Source organism: Lonchura striata, chromosome 3, assembly GCF_050655825.1.
Source record: "Lonchura striata isolate lonStrDom1 chromosome 3, ASM5065582v1, whole genome shotgun sequence".
NCBI lineage: Eukaryota > Metazoa > Chordata > Aves > Passeriformes > Estrildidae > Lonchura > Lonchura striata.
The window spans coordinates 51,809,916-51,825,337 of record NC_140705.1 but is presented as its reverse complement, the minus strand read 5'-3'; the positions used below and the strand labels follow the sequence as shown (position 1 = coordinate 51,825,337).

At 40.8% G+C, this 15,422-nt stretch overlaps 1 long non-coding RNA gene across 1 annotated transcript; it reads left to right on the top strand.

Annotated features, from left to right (window-relative positions):
* Positions 1–681: 681 nt before the first annotated feature.
* LOC146767895 (uncharacterized) lies at positions 682–9,940 on the top strand. The gene is made up of 2 exons (XR_014953735.1): positions 682–7,087; positions 9,376–9,940. It is a non-coding gene; the product is annotated as an uncharacterized LOC146767895 (long non-coding RNA).
* Positions 9,941–15,422: the final 5,482 nt, after the last annotated feature.

Here is a 15,422-nt window from a genome sequence, read left to right as displayed (position 1 = left end):
AAGACATAACTTCACTGCTAGAGTTGGGATTCTTACTGAAGAAAAAGAATACAAACAACAGTAGATAAAAGTATGTATTTATATAGGAACACAAATGTATTTGCAAATATATTACATGTTTGCAGGCAAGTACATCAATTATGCCCATCTCTAAGAAGGGTCAGATGGAAGATCTGGGAACTACAGGTCTCTCAGCCTGAACTGAATGCCAGGGAAGCTCATGGAGCAGATCAGATTGAGTGCATTCCTGTGGCATGTGCAGGCCAGCCAGGGGATCAAGCCCAACCAGAGTGGATTTGTAAAAGGCAGGTCCTGCTTGACCAACCTCATCTCCTTCTATGACAAAGTGGCCCAGTGAGCTGGTGCAAGAAAGGTTGGCTTGTATCAGAAATCCTTTGTCCAGAAGGACCAAGGCCATGACCATCCCCATGTTCCTCAGTTCTGGCAAAGCCACACCTTGAATACTGTGTTCAATTTTCAACACTTTGTTGCTAGAGAGACATTGAAGCACTGAAGTAAGCCCAGAGAAGTGCAATGAAGATGGTGAAGGGTCTGGAGCACAAGTCCTGTGAGGAGCAGCTGAGGGAGCTGGAGTTGTTTAGTCTGGAGAAAAGGAGAGTCAGGGAGACCTTATTGCTCACTACGGCTGCCTGAAAGAGGCTGTAGCCAGGTGGGGGTCACCCTCTTCTCCCAAGTAATGAGCAATATAACTAGAAATGGCCTCAAGTTGCACCAGGGGAAGTTTGTATTGTATATTTGAAGAAATTTCTCCATCAAAGGAGTTGTCAAGCATTGGAACAGGCTGCTTGGGGAACTGCTGGAGTCACCATCCCAGAAGTATTTTTAAAAACGTGTAGATATGGCACCTAGGGACATGATTTAGTGGAGGACTTGGCAGTGCTGGGTTAGGGCTTGGACTCAATGATCTTTGAGGTCTTTTACAACCTATACAGTTCTATGATTCTATGATTCATTCTACAAAAGCAGTAGAGTCATATGAGAGAATCTTCAGATAGTGGTTATTTAATTTAAACTTATATGCATCATAAATATTAAAATAAGAAGAAACAAACCATTTTCTCTCAGAAGAAAATCTGATTAAGAGACCCTTTAATTTACAAGATTCTGAGTGACTAAAACATATTTTTTATTTTCTTCAAGAATTTCAGTAAAAGGCTAGCACCATGAGAAAAATGGAGGTTCAGGCTGTAGACAATAAAAGTGGCTCACCCTGTCTTTTCTCAGGGTGAAAATGCTCAAAGAGTGCTTTTGGACAGAATGTTTCCAGCAAAGAGTCTCAAATCAACCTTTTATTTTTCCTCTGTTGAATATAAAACAAATTAAAAGTAGCAATGAGAATATAAAACAGAAATTAAATTGAGAAGAAACTTTTTGTCCTCAGCAGCACCTTTTCACTTAGAATTTTATCTGTGGAAGAAGAGGAAAGATCAAAGGTTTATTTGGCATGTGAAAGCAGATGAAATTATTTGCTCCAAATATTTCTTCATGGATCTTTATTTAGTCTTTTCTAGACTGGATGGCTATTTTCCAGGGTTTCTTCACTGTAAACCTGTTCCAAATATTGCAGAATCCATTTCTAAGAGGGCATGAGCAGGGACTTTGAAGACAGACATGCTCTGCAGGAGGGCAGGTACCTCGGGAGGTCATCCCTGTGCCCAGCACCCAGATTCAGCAGCAACACCTGGCCAGCTGGAAAAGTCACCTCGCTTCGGAGATCTGCAGCTGACATCCACTGCGATGACAGCCAGGCTCAAACCCTCCCCTGCACACACACAAGGTCTTCTGCTTCCCAAGTCTTGAGATGTTAGCCTGGGCCCCGAGGGTTGCATTGTGCAGGCCAAAAACTCAACAGCCAAGTATCGCGGGCTGCTGCCGGGCACCCTGCATTCCCATGAGAAACTCGCCAAGTCGGATGAACTGCGTCACGGCAGCCTGCAAAGCGGAGGCCTGGTTTAAAAATACTGCCTGCTGCCGATTTCCCAGGCCATATATAGTTCACACATCTCAGAGCAGCAGGAAGGAGCTGCAAAGACACACAGAGACACAGAGAAGGAAGAAAGCAATGAGAGACGCGACTGCCAGTGAGCAACAAAAACAGGTTAAAAATAGCCTGGGCTGCAACAGCTCCCTCCTATCCCAGGATAATGTGGGCCACTGTCCTCCCTGGCCTCTCTGGCCTGTCTCTCAGCTGCCTATTTTCTGCCAGGAGAAAAGGGCAGGAAGGAAATTTTCGGTTCCTGTAGACAGAAGAAGAGAAAATGACATCCCTGCTTGTTTTGACACTGGGCAGGGTCCCCTGGGCTTGCACAGACACCTGGCGGGTGCTGTAAGATCCCCTCCCCGAGGGGCAAGCTGAGAGCATGTGGAGAGCACAGGCTTGGAATGCCTCTCACACCTCCCAGCTGAGATGAGGTGCCAGCAGAGACATACACTTTGAAAAGGGCTTTGAAACAAGTCTCATCTCCCCACCATCCTTTGCACATCGAGTCCTGTTATGGGGTCAAAGCTAAGCTGGCCAAGCCTACTCTAGTAAAATAAATAAAAAGCAAGAAACCCACTTGTTCTGTCCGTTGCCTCTTCTGCCCTAAAGCCATTGCAAAAGGAAAACAGCCATGTGCCAAATGGAGTTATCCATCTGCAAAGATCTTTCCCATCACTTCTCCTAGCCCAATCCCTTAAAAGGAAAGCAAGAATATGAAGGTGTGTAGCATCCAGGCCAGGATGTGTGACCCTAGACTTGTGGAACCTCCTTGCTTGTTGAGATTTCCAGTAGCCAGGTGAGCACTGCCTGACCTGTGGCTTATGTGGAAAGAAAGATATGTTGGTATATCTCCGGGGGCCAGGCAATTCCTCATGGGGCCAGCTTAAATTAGAGGGCTAGAGTTTCTTTCTTTTATTCCTGGTCATTTGCATCTTGTAGATCTGGCTGCCTCAGCTGCAAACAACTTCTGTCAACTCCTAGATGCTGACACGAGGCACTGAGAGAGGTTCAAGCCAGAAGTCCAGATTCCAAACATCCCTGAACTTTGGTGAGGTTCAAATCAGAGCACACATCTTTAGTGAGAAGAGGAAAGCTGTAACATGATCCTAGCCCTGGGCAATAGAGGTAACACTCCAGTGTGGTCTGAAGGTGACTTCCAGAATATGTGGTGTGGAGCAGAGCAGAGGAGGAGAGGGAAAAACAAGCAGGAATTTTTCTTATGTTAAAAAAAAAAAAAAAAAAGTTCTAAGGGGGAACTAGATGTCTGTTGTCTGTGGGAGCGTGAGGAAGGTTGCTGACAGAGTAAAGGGGGTTAAGAGAGGTGGATGAACTCTGAATGGAATAAGGAGTGATACAAAAGAGCTCTGTAGGCTGTCAGAGAGGTGTCTGTGAAGGAGCAGAAAGACCAAGAATGCCAGCATGCAGGGAGAAGCCCATCATATAGCTGTGAGATCTTGAGACTACAGATGCATTCAGGCTCATACACATCTCTGCAGTGCTTTCTGCCTGCCTTTCATGTGGATCAAAATCCCCCTAATGCCTCACCTCCAGCTCTGTTTGCAGGGGAAGGATGCCTTCAGTGAGAAGGGCAGGGCTGGGCACTGCTTGTGCCCTTGTCGGGGCAACTGTGAGCGGCATCAGCCTCTCTGCATGCTGCCAGCAGCATCCACACCAGCATTTCCAGCTTGCAGGGCACTGTGGATCTTTCCCTCTGGAGCACAAGGAGCTGTGTTCTGCTCCTCCAGCTCTCCATGGGCTTGTGCCTCATTTTAGCACTTGGGCTTGCAAGAATCAAAGTTAGGCACTAACCACACCAGGGTGCAGAAGTAGAGATGCCTTTTTTCACTCCATGTCCAAATATGGACTCTTTGATCCTTATTCCCAGAAAGGTACCCTGGAAGGCCAAAGAGAAGCAGCAAGCAGCTTAATTGGGTTCCCCTAATTCTATATCAGTGTGCTGTGTGTGATTAGATACACCAGTCTCTGTGCATCAGAGAACCTGAATTTAGAGGGCACCAGTCTGCAGGATTGGGAAACCAGCCCCATCAGATTACACAGGATTAAGGTTTAAGGTCAGAGGAGTGAACAGTTTAAGGCAATGGCAGCTCAGGCCTTGCTTGCAGGAAGGTGGAATGACAACCCCAAATGTGAACATGGACGGGGTGTGCATGCAAGAGTGATTCTGTGTGTGCCATGTCTCTCCCATGGGCCAGAGGAACAAACTCCTTGTTAATATCTAACCTCCCTTCAGCCAGCTGATGGTGGCTGGTTAGATGGCTATTGTGCCATGCTGTGACACTGGCCACAAAGAGTAAAGGGTTGCTTCCTGGCTCTCACTTCCTCAGTTAATGAATAACACCACTAATTAACTGACAGCAACATGGAGCTATTCTTGGCCATAGGTAGATCTTACTGAGGTCATATTGGTTGTGGGTAATGCAATTTATTACCTTACGAGACACTTTGGGATACAGAATGAGAAGGCCACTTGGAAAGTGCCAAAGCAATAATCCAAGGCAGAATTTTCCCAGCAAGGTAATATGTTCCATACTTGGTCTGCCTCTGAGAAATAAAGCATCAAAGTTGCATTGGCTCTAGTGGAATGCTGTAAAGATTTCCAAATACATTGGTGGAAACAGAGGACTACTGTGCTCATGAGGTGGGTCCCTCTTTGGAGCAAAAGAAGTGCAAGGCATTTTGTTTTTCTTAAAGCAGCTCTGAAGACAGAAATCCCACATGATGAAAAGGCAGTTGTCTGCCAAAGGGAAGTGCTGTGCTTTGGGCAGGCGGACAGCGCAGCAGGGGTCATGCCATCTGGCCTCTGTTAGGGCTGGAGATGTACTCTAGCTGAACTCTACCAAATTAGCTGTACATGATGCTGCATTCCCTCCTTTCTCTGAGGATCAAAGTAGCTGGATCCATTCCCAGCTTTCTGCAGATAAGCAGGTCACAGGACTAGTTTGCACCTCTATGCTGCTTGTAATACACCGTGTTACAGATTCCTCTGGATTTCCTAGTTTGTGCCCATATACTCTACATACTGCTGGTCACATTTTTTTCCCTTTAGTCCTGAGCTAATCTAGGGACCTGGGATAATTCTAGATCCTCTTCACAGTACAACTCTCTGGCAGTGCTACATCTGATTATAAACTACTACCACTGTTCTTGCCCAAATGCTTTTTACATTTTCTTGTTTTACCCAAAATGCTCATTCTTTCCTTCAAAAGGCTTCTCCCACCAGCAGCGTGGGGGCAGGCACAGCAGCTCAGCAGGCTGGCTTGGATTAAACCCTTGCTGAATGGTGGAGAGAGAAAGGGAGAAAGACAAGACTATCTGGTTTGGTAAGCCATGAGACATCCCTCATGTCTAAGAAAAATGCATGTGGAGAAGAAGGGGGAGGGGGAGATAGCAGTAATTGGAAATCCATTTCACGTGTATAAAAGTGCTAATTAGTTGTTTATCTGCAGCCACACTGCTGGATTCACAAAGGCACACACAAGTTACAGCGATTAATTACCAGCAGGGCCTGGAAGATTATCTCCATAATTCAAATTTGTGATCAAGCAGCAGCCATGGGTGATTCAAAAGCAAACAGCAGAACATATATTATTCTTTAAAAAGATAAAGTTTTCTTTCATAGAACTGGAAGATAAATTTATTGTAATTTTAACCATTGCTGTTGTTTAAGCAACAGATACTTATCCAATCTGCAAGTAGTACCTTTGGAACAAATACATTTTTTTACCTATGTAGTAAATACTTATGTATCTGTCAGTAGAAGGAGATGCAGGTTGAAATGCAAGAATTTATGTCAAATTTGAAAATAGTTTTGGATGAAAAAATATAACTAAAATTAAGAAAAAATATTTTCAGAAGATTTATTTAAATTTTGAATGATAATTTGTGACTTGGTATTCCTATTTTAATATAAAAAATGAAAACAAATGACTGATTTGTCTAGATTGCTCTGTTGATTTGAAGATAAGTATTTTTCCCAGTACTCACACTCAGTATAACAAGCAAATGATAGCACATGCTTGCATTGTCCATCCTGTCCTGAACATAAAAAGGTTTTAAGGACTGAATGAGGAAGAAATTTAAACAGAGGCATCCTATGAAGAAAGCAAAATACATGAAATGCATTAGATAAAGAATATACATATTTATCAAAGTACTTTGGATAAAACATTTAAATATTTTATTTCACTTGTCAAAAATACATTTATTATGATAATAGAACAGCACTGAATTAAACTCATACAACTCCAGTGGGACTGGAAGAATCCCAAAGATTTTGGCATGGGATCATTTTTTACAACATGTTTTTGAGAATATCTGATACTGGAACAGTAAATATAATTCTCTAAATAAAAGTGCTTTTCATAATTATTTTGGTAGGCTATTTTTGACAAGTTTGCTTATTTGCAAATGATTTCCAATTAGTGTATTTTAAAAGTGACGCATTTGTATTTTCTTGTTGCAAAAAGTTCAGGTCATGAAAATATATAGCATTAAAAAATACTCGTGACCTCTTTAGCAAAATATTTTTTGGCCAGAAAGCTGTTTAAGAGAAGCTTAGAGTGTTGTCCAGCCTGGTTCTCAGCTGTGTTCCTCACATACAGTATGACTGTGGCATTTTCTGTGCTCTGCTGGGTGACCAAAAACACCTGCAAACAAGATTTTGGGAGCACACTTCCAACCACTCATTAAAACTCCCATTTCCATGTTTTGTAGGTCACAAAAGTTCTCATTTTTTATTTTTTTTTTCCCCAGGGATTCTGCAGCCAAGAAGCCAATAGAAAGGTTTACTGCAATGTTTCAATGCAGAAAAGAGAAAAAAAACCCCAGCAGAATAAAGTTCAAGCCAATGCCAACAAACTGTACTTGGTACAGTGCAGCCTGTTGCTCACAGCTGCTTTCAGAGGTGAACAAAACATTCTGCTGGGTCCCAGGACTCCCTGCTCAGGAATGGGCTTCCCGCAGGGATGATGCACAGTGCCGTGCGAGCACTTCGCTGCTCGCAAGTGAAACAGGGCATCGTGTGGCAGCTGCTCACTGTTGGTCTTCCCTTTTAATGTGCGTGTGGTAAGTCACAAATTCAAAGCAAAAAGTTGCACGAAATGGAGCTGTAACTTTATATCTAAATCTGTAATTGAGCATCTTGGCCATCAGCCACAAAATGTCCGATTAATCTGCCTAAAAGAAAGGAGCTCATATTTCAAAAATGAGAAGTTAAAATCCAAGACCAGCCCTTAATTACCAAGCAATGACCACAAAAAACCTCACAAATCCCAAATTCAATTACCTGAAATATTATTACTTGATAGTACTTTAGTCTTCTAATTTGGACATTAAAACATTCCTTAGCAAGAACAGGGAAGGGCGAGACCAACACTTTTTCCTCTGCCAACAAACTGAGCCTTGCAGCTTTTGTTGAGCAAAACACTTTTTTATTTCAGATTAATATCTACTTAGACTACTTAACCTTGTAGCATAGCTGCCAGGAGCTAAGTTATGAGGGAACAGGAAATTGAAAAAACAAAATTGAAATGAAAAAAAATTGAAGAAAAAACAGAAATAAAAAAGAAATCAAACAACTGTTCAATCATGGAAAATAAGTTTTGTGGCTTTGGGAGAAAGGAAGAATTTCTCTTTCACCTTTCTGCACATGCTTATTATTTTTAAAATGTTCACCAGAGAATGTCAAGTAACAGTGATGAATAATTGACACATTCCAGTGTAAAAAAAAAAAAAAAAAAGAAAGAAAAAAAGAAATTTGGTATTTGAGAGGGATTTATACCTATCCTTTCAAAAAGAAAAAAAATGCTTACCATTAGTAGAATCATGATCCATATCAGGAAGGATAAAAACCTTTAAGATATGAGCAAACGCTGAGGAAAAAGTCATTAATAAATTAACAGAGCCAAATTTCAGTCAACCAAGTGCAAGACTCCCCTTTCTACCAGTTAGTTTAGACAACCAGTTCTATCCAGCTCAAAAGCCATCTGCATGTCTTTAAGTAGTCATATTTGGTTTTATTGAAATGCTCATACAGAAAAAGAAAATACAGAACTTTGAGAGACCCAGAATCTTACTGACAAGCTCCACTCTGTAAAAATCAAACATTTTAACCAAAAAACAAAACAAAACAAAACAAAACAAATCAGAAAAAAAAAAAAATCAGCCAAAGAAGCCAGCAGACAAATGTTTTATTGGGGTAGCTTTTGTTGTGAATAGTGAATTGCTCAGTTTACAGGTTTACCAGCTTACAAAGTCCAGCCAGATACCTTATCCAAGACAATCACAAATTTTGCCTCAACAATTTTATAATGCACTTCTTTTGTGTCATTAATTTGAACGACACACTGAACAGTCAAAAAGCAGGGAGTATTTTTCTTGTGGAATCATCGTTCCAGCATGGCTGTCATCCTCCTAATGTCACTGCACTGACTTGTCAGTGCCCTGGAACACTTTTGCACAGCAGTTTGTCAGGGTGCCTTGCACAGGGGTGCAACTTCCAGCAGTCTTGAAATGCTTTCTTCAGTCTTTGTATGCGTGCTGTGCTACTCTCACACTCTGAGAGCTCTCTGGCAGGTATCTCACTCCTCTGCTTGTGAAAACATTCAGTCATTTTACTCTTGGCAAAACAATAAAAAACGAAATACTCAATTCTCACAGAGCAGATACACTACTCCACCTGGGAAGGCATGTATGGATGGTGTCTGTCAATGCACTTGGCCAGAGAGCCAAACTGAGATACCCACTTCATAAAAATGTGAGTCTTTTGTTCAGATATGCCCACACAACACACAAACAGATGAAAAATTTGCATTAAAACATAAAATATATTCAAGATCAAGTGTCCAAAAGAAGTATTTCTCCAAAAAAAAACCAAAACAAACAAACAAAAAAAACCCCAAAAAACAAAACAAACCAACCAACCAAAACAAAACAAAAAGAAATGCTCTAAATAGTTGACTAATCGAAAGAAACATGATTTAAAAGGCAGGTAAGTTAAAATCACTATTTTTCTGCACAAAAGAAATTCAGGTTAATATTGCTGTATTAGATTTTCCATATGAAAAACACAGGATATGAAAAACTGTGGTACCTCAGAAGATAATTTGTAATACTGAAAAATCCATGGGAACTTTGAAGGCATATGGATGCACGTTTTAGCTTCAAAAATTTTTGGGGATTTATGATCCATTTTCAAAGAAACACTAAAGTTGTGGGTAAAGAGTCACTTAATAAAATCCTTGTGTAAATTTTTCATATAACTAAAGATTGTGGAGTCAGCAAAGGAAAAACCGGAAATGTTAACATCTTTTTAATTCTCATGTTAGTGTATCCTTTTCTTTTCACTTAAGCAGCTGCTGATGAGAAGTTCCTCTACTTTTAAGGCTGGCACAAAAGGATAGTATTTTGTCATCTGAAGATGACCAATAGAGGTTGCAGAGTCTTCATCCTTGGAGACAGTCAGAAGTGGTATGGACATGGTCCTGGACCAAATGATCTGCAGAGGTCCCTTCCAGCCTCAACCATTCTGTCATTCTGTGATCTTCACTAAAAAGAATGATTTGTGATGTTGCAAGAATGTGCTACTAATCACTTACAACTGAAAACTGTGCATGTGATGTACAATAAAAAAGGAATCTAAGTATTTTTAACAAGGGAAAAAAACCTCAAAGAGATAATTGCAAATATTTATATAATATTTACTTATTAAATTTTGATTTCCTAGGAAATGTCTTTCAGCTGAATGCCTGAATGTATTTTAAATGTTGTAAGACTGAAGAAAATATTCTCCTCCCCTAGTTCTCTAAGTTATTATATTATATTATATTATATTATATTATATTATATTATATTATATTATATTATATTATATTATATTATATTATATTATATTATATTATATTATATTATATTATATTATATTATATTATATTATATTATATTATATTATATTATATTATATTATATTTTTTAAAAAAATTTTATTGATGATGAGTAGACAAAACAAAAGGTGGTAGCTTACATCTTTAAACATTGCATTTAATTGATGGTTTATAATGACATACATGATCTCACATGTAACTAGTAACAAAATTGCCATTGCTCACCCCTACTCTGCTCTGTGTGTTTTACAAAGAAGAACTCAACAACCCAAGGATGTAAACTCATGTTTAGAAAGTTTCTATCCCAATAATCAGTGGGGCCTTTCCTTTTCCCTGACTAGTGAATCTGTGTAAGATCCCAAATCACAGTATTTGTTTTTCAGTGCATGCCATTTCTTGTGCTTTCTCAGGAATGTTCACTCACTCCTGGCTCCTCTAGTTCCATTTCATTCTTTGAACTGGCAAAGAGTGTAAAACAGGAACAAGTGGCTAGATTTTGAATATGTGGTCATTCCTACTAAATTTACTGTGCACTGTATATGTTCCATCACTCTGTTTCTTCCTTGCCCATCTCCTGGCCAGAAAGAAGTCTCCAAAATCCCCAGGGTGACTCCCCACAGCTTGCATGCAATGGAAACCAGTCACCCTCACATTAGTGGTTGAGCAAAGCACAGTCATTCCCAGCAAATTGTGCCTATAAGAAAAAGGGTTGCTGATACAAATTTGAGGTGTGACAAAAGTCACATCTGGGTTAAGGAATATTGGATGGTTGTAAAGAAAAGGTTAACTTTTCCTGCCTCTTGGAGTCTGTAGTATTTTACCCAACACTCCCTTCGTAGTACCCCATAGTTTGCAACTGTATTTGATAAAAGCTTCTTCCACAGCCTGAATGTGGAAGAGATTTGTTGTTCTATCATGTTCATTACTATGGGATCAGACAGTAGCAACCAGCTGCTGTAACTATAATGTGAAATGAGGAATGTGTTTAAGATTTACTGCCCACTGTCTAAATGCAGCTAGGCTACAGGAATAAATTTGCTTTTCAATTTAAAAAGTATAGCATACAACTTGTTTGGGGAGAGAGGAAAATCAACATAGCAGGAAATCCCTATGTTGACACACTCAGGCTGGTGCCACTGTTCTGACCTAATCAGGAAAGGAAATGACTTACAACAGACCTACAAGCAGGGGTCAGCATCCTCTGTGAAGCCACAGCCAGGGGTGTTCAAGGCTTGGGCTCAGTTCTCATGGTGACATCTAGCCACATCTATAGCACCTTCTCAGACTGTCACTCTAGAAATAATAGAGCCAGAGATCAAATTAGATGTAAAAGGCTACAGTGGAGGCAAAGAAAGGGTGACTTCCTCCTTCCTGCTAAACTGATGCTGACAAACTGCTTCATTCCCTCATGAGTTTCTGTTCTTCCAAAAGATCATGCACTCTTATTCGTCTTTGTACATCTCTTATATGTTGCCTTCTGCAAGTGCTTCACAATCCACCTGATTACAGCTGTCCCTTGCCATAAAGAAACTGGTGATAATCCCCAGGAGAGCTTGTGGGGCAAAGACAAAACTGCAGGTGGGCAGCATTGCACATGTAGATGATTTTGGGACAGTGGGTCTGAGTGGTGGGATGCAAGTATTTCCTTCAGCCATTTTTGGGGTGGAGGGTAAAGACATAAACACTTCAGCCTCATCACAGGGTGCTCTGACCAGAGCTGTCTGTGCTAATGGGGGACCTGAGGAATACTGCTGTGCTCTCTGGCAAGCCATTGCTGTGCCCCGTGGGGATTCCAGTTCCTCCTTAGGGTAGGGCAGGATGCCAGAGTCTCAATGAAACCATATCAAAGTCTTTTCCAACCCAAATCATTCTGTGATTCTAGATGGAGACTGTAACATACAAACTGAGGCGTATGAGAGAAGAAGCATGGATTGGCATGACTTCTCCATGGTCCATGTCCTCCACAGGCTGGTTCAGACACAGAAACAAATTTAAGGAGTGGTATCAGGGAATATGAACACCCTCACATTTTCTGCTGTCAGAGATTATTAGGATTTTACATACATGCCTTCTCGCAGCAATGGAATCTCAGCAGCATAGTGCCTCACTACACAGTATCAGGCCCAAAACTGCTGACAGCTAGATGCCCCCTGGACCACCCAATCCCCTCACAGGTACATCAAACCTGTGAGTTCTCACCAGAACTTATTTTTGAGTTTTCTTTAGAGTCTGCCCAGCTGAAAAGTACAGTGGCATTAAATTGTATACACAATTTTTTTTTATACAAACAAAGCCTCCAAGCCTGACAGGCAAGGGCAGGGATGGGATTAGGCAAACATCCTATACAGACGGTTCCCCTTTCTGCCTGTCAGCTTGTAAGTGCTTTCTCTTCTGGAACTATACAGTACTAACTGAGCCGGAAACAGCTATTTAAAAAGTGATTATAGTGTGACATTTTTGTTTGACCTAACATCAAGCCATGTGCAGTTAAATGTCAGCGAAGCTATTTACTACAGGGAAAGACAGGCCCAAGCATGCTTAAATCTACCCAGCTTCTTAAAAGTGGTTGCTGTCTCCACTCAGTGCACATGAATGACACCGAAGCCAAGATGTGAAGTATAGAGCTCTGTAAGCTCTGATGATTGACTAATATGCTGGGTGGCACAATGCATTCAGCAAGAGGCTCACAGGGAGGAAGGCAAAATAATGGATAATTAAAGTCAATCACAGGTTAGAAAGCAGAGGCCCATGCAAAAGGCTCCCTTGGATCAGAAAGAGCATGCCTAAGGCTGGTGTGTTTTGTTCAGCAATGTGTGAAGGGCTCAAATATTTGGATGAAAAGAGAAAAGCAGAGTTTTTTTTATTAGTGTAGCAGCTGTATTGGTCGCATGAGAGATGAGGCAGTAGCACCCACATCAGTGGCCACCAACTCTGCCCTTAGAAGACTCCTTGAAGCTCATGCAGTGAAGCTCTGTGACCTCCGGGTTTTTCCCCTGCTCCCCTTAACCCAAACCCGAACCCTAACACTAAACCTAAACCCCAACCCTAACCTTAACCCTGACTCTAATCCAAACCCTAACCCTAACCCTAACCCTAAACCACAACCCTAACCCTTAATTCTAACCCCAACTCTTTGTGCAGGGCACAAATCGGGCTGCTCAGCTGTGGCTGCCAGGCAGAGTGACAGAGGGGAAGGGAGGCTCCGAAGCCCTGTCAGCAGTGGTCAGAATAATAGCTGAGCAGTGTAAGAAGGGGACAGGAAGCTAAAGCAGCTGATTACGGGCATCTCTCCCAGTGTGAGAACCAACAGGAGCACAGCGGCTTCGGGTTGCGCCAGGCTGCAAAAGCACGCACAGCCATAAAGTGATGGACAGAGCTGGGCAGTGTCAGGAGCTCTCTCTGGGAGACAATGCACTGGTGTGCAGCGGATGGAGATAAGTACATTCATAGGTCCTTAATGGGACTAGAGGCATAGATTTGGACAGGGTTCCAGTCTGACCTGCTTCTCAGAGCCTAAAATAACAAACAAATCAGTGTGCCTTTATTTTGAGAAAACATTGCTCACAGTAATAAGGGAGGGTGGGGGCACCCAAAAGGAAGCAGACTTGTGATAAAACTTCCATTTTGTTCTTTCTTGCATGTCAGGGGAAAAAAAATGTACATTATAATTCAGAGTGCCTTTCAGGGTTTATTTTTCTTTACATTGTTACATGTCTGATCACATCTGATTTTGGAAGCTCAGCAGGGTCTGACTTGGCTGACATTTGGGAGATGGCTGAAAAGCAAGAGTCTGAGCAGGATCTGTGTGCTCATTATATGAATGTGTAATGCTTAAAAGCATGACTGGGGGAATAACAAGAATATTCAGTTTTTCTGTATCTTAAAATACTGCTTTTCTCCATCTCTAGGAACTGAAATAACATTAGGATGGAAAGTAATATGATGATTATTAAATGAGCATTTTTTAAGATAATAAAAATACACTGCTTGTGAATCCTGGTTAGTACTTTACAAAAAGCACAGAAAAATCCTTTGAGCAAACTGATCATCAGATCATTAGAGATAGGAAATAAATTCTTTGATTTCTGTCTGCTTGCTGTTTACTAAGTGCTGACAGTGGCAGGGGATTGTTAAAATTCCTTCAAAACTCATTTAAGTACAACTCATTTAAGTGAAAACAGTATAAGCTTTTTAACAGAAAAGATACAAGAGGTAGACAGAGGATTTTTTTAACATGGGATTTATTCTTGTTCTTGGTGTTTCCAGTGGCAAAAGGTTTAATTATACCGTAGAATGGTTCCCTCATTCTTGCCTTACCTCAGAGAAATTTAGAAGACCAAGGGTGACCTGTTACAAGAAAGAGGTATAATTTTAAGGAAAGCTTCTTTGTTTAAACATGTTCCTTAGTTAAAAGAAATTCTGTTTTAAAAACAATAAAAATTGTAACCAGAACTCCCTCTCTTGCTCGCTTACTTCTCTTATTAAATGTCATCAGCAGGTACCTCTCAGATTCTGAGTGGTCTCTGTGGGCCAAAGTGAGCTAGCTTCTTCTTTTTTTTTTTTTTTTTTTTTTTGTTACCTGCTACCCTAGCACAATTAAAAAGGTCAAAACCAACAGGAAAGGCATAATAAAGAAAATAAACATCAAACAGATATTTGAGTATCTGTCTCCCACCTTTAAACAAGAAATAAATATGATATGGCAAAGCAAGGCAAGATTCACATGCTGTGAGCCTCTCCCACATAATGCCCAAGATGGCCTCATTCAGTTTTCCAGTCCTTCTTTGTTATAGCAAAATGTGAGGGATTTCTAAATCCTGATTTGGATGCATCCCCCTACAGCAGAGACAAACCAACAATTACTGAAGCAAGACAAGTTGTTTTCAGTTTAGCAGGTTTTTTTCTAAGCCAGGCTTGTGGTGTCATTTAAAGTTTGAATGCTTCCATTCTCTGAGAAGACCAGTGGCTTTTCAATAGCAAAAGATCAAATGATGTTAATCAGGCAGTGTGACCTAATCCTCTAATTCAGCTGCCTTTTTACATTAGAAATGTTCTGCTCAAGTAAGATTGATTTGCTCTTAAATTTACCTTTTTCCCCCCAAAATGTGCTAGTCTAAAGTTCTACTCTTAGCCCTGCAGATCCATTACATATATAAGATAAAACAACTTTTTCTTCATTTTGAAGGTTTAGATAGGCTAATCCTACAGGTTCTGATAGAAAATCTCTTGTGAATCACAGAAAGCTCATGATGTTATGCAACAGCAGCAAGAACATTTTTCTTTCGGGTAGTGATGCCACTGGTTAGCTACACTGGACAGTTATTGCTGACTTCTGGAATGCCACCATAAGTGTACATTCTCCTGAGTCTTCTGATACGGAGAGGGATGTTCTACAAGGACACGTAGTGAAGGGGCAAGATGGAAAGGCTTGAAACTGAAAGAGACTATGTTTAAATTAGCTATTAGGAAGAAATGCTCTCCTGTGAGTGTGGTGAGACACTGGAACAGGTTGCCCAGAA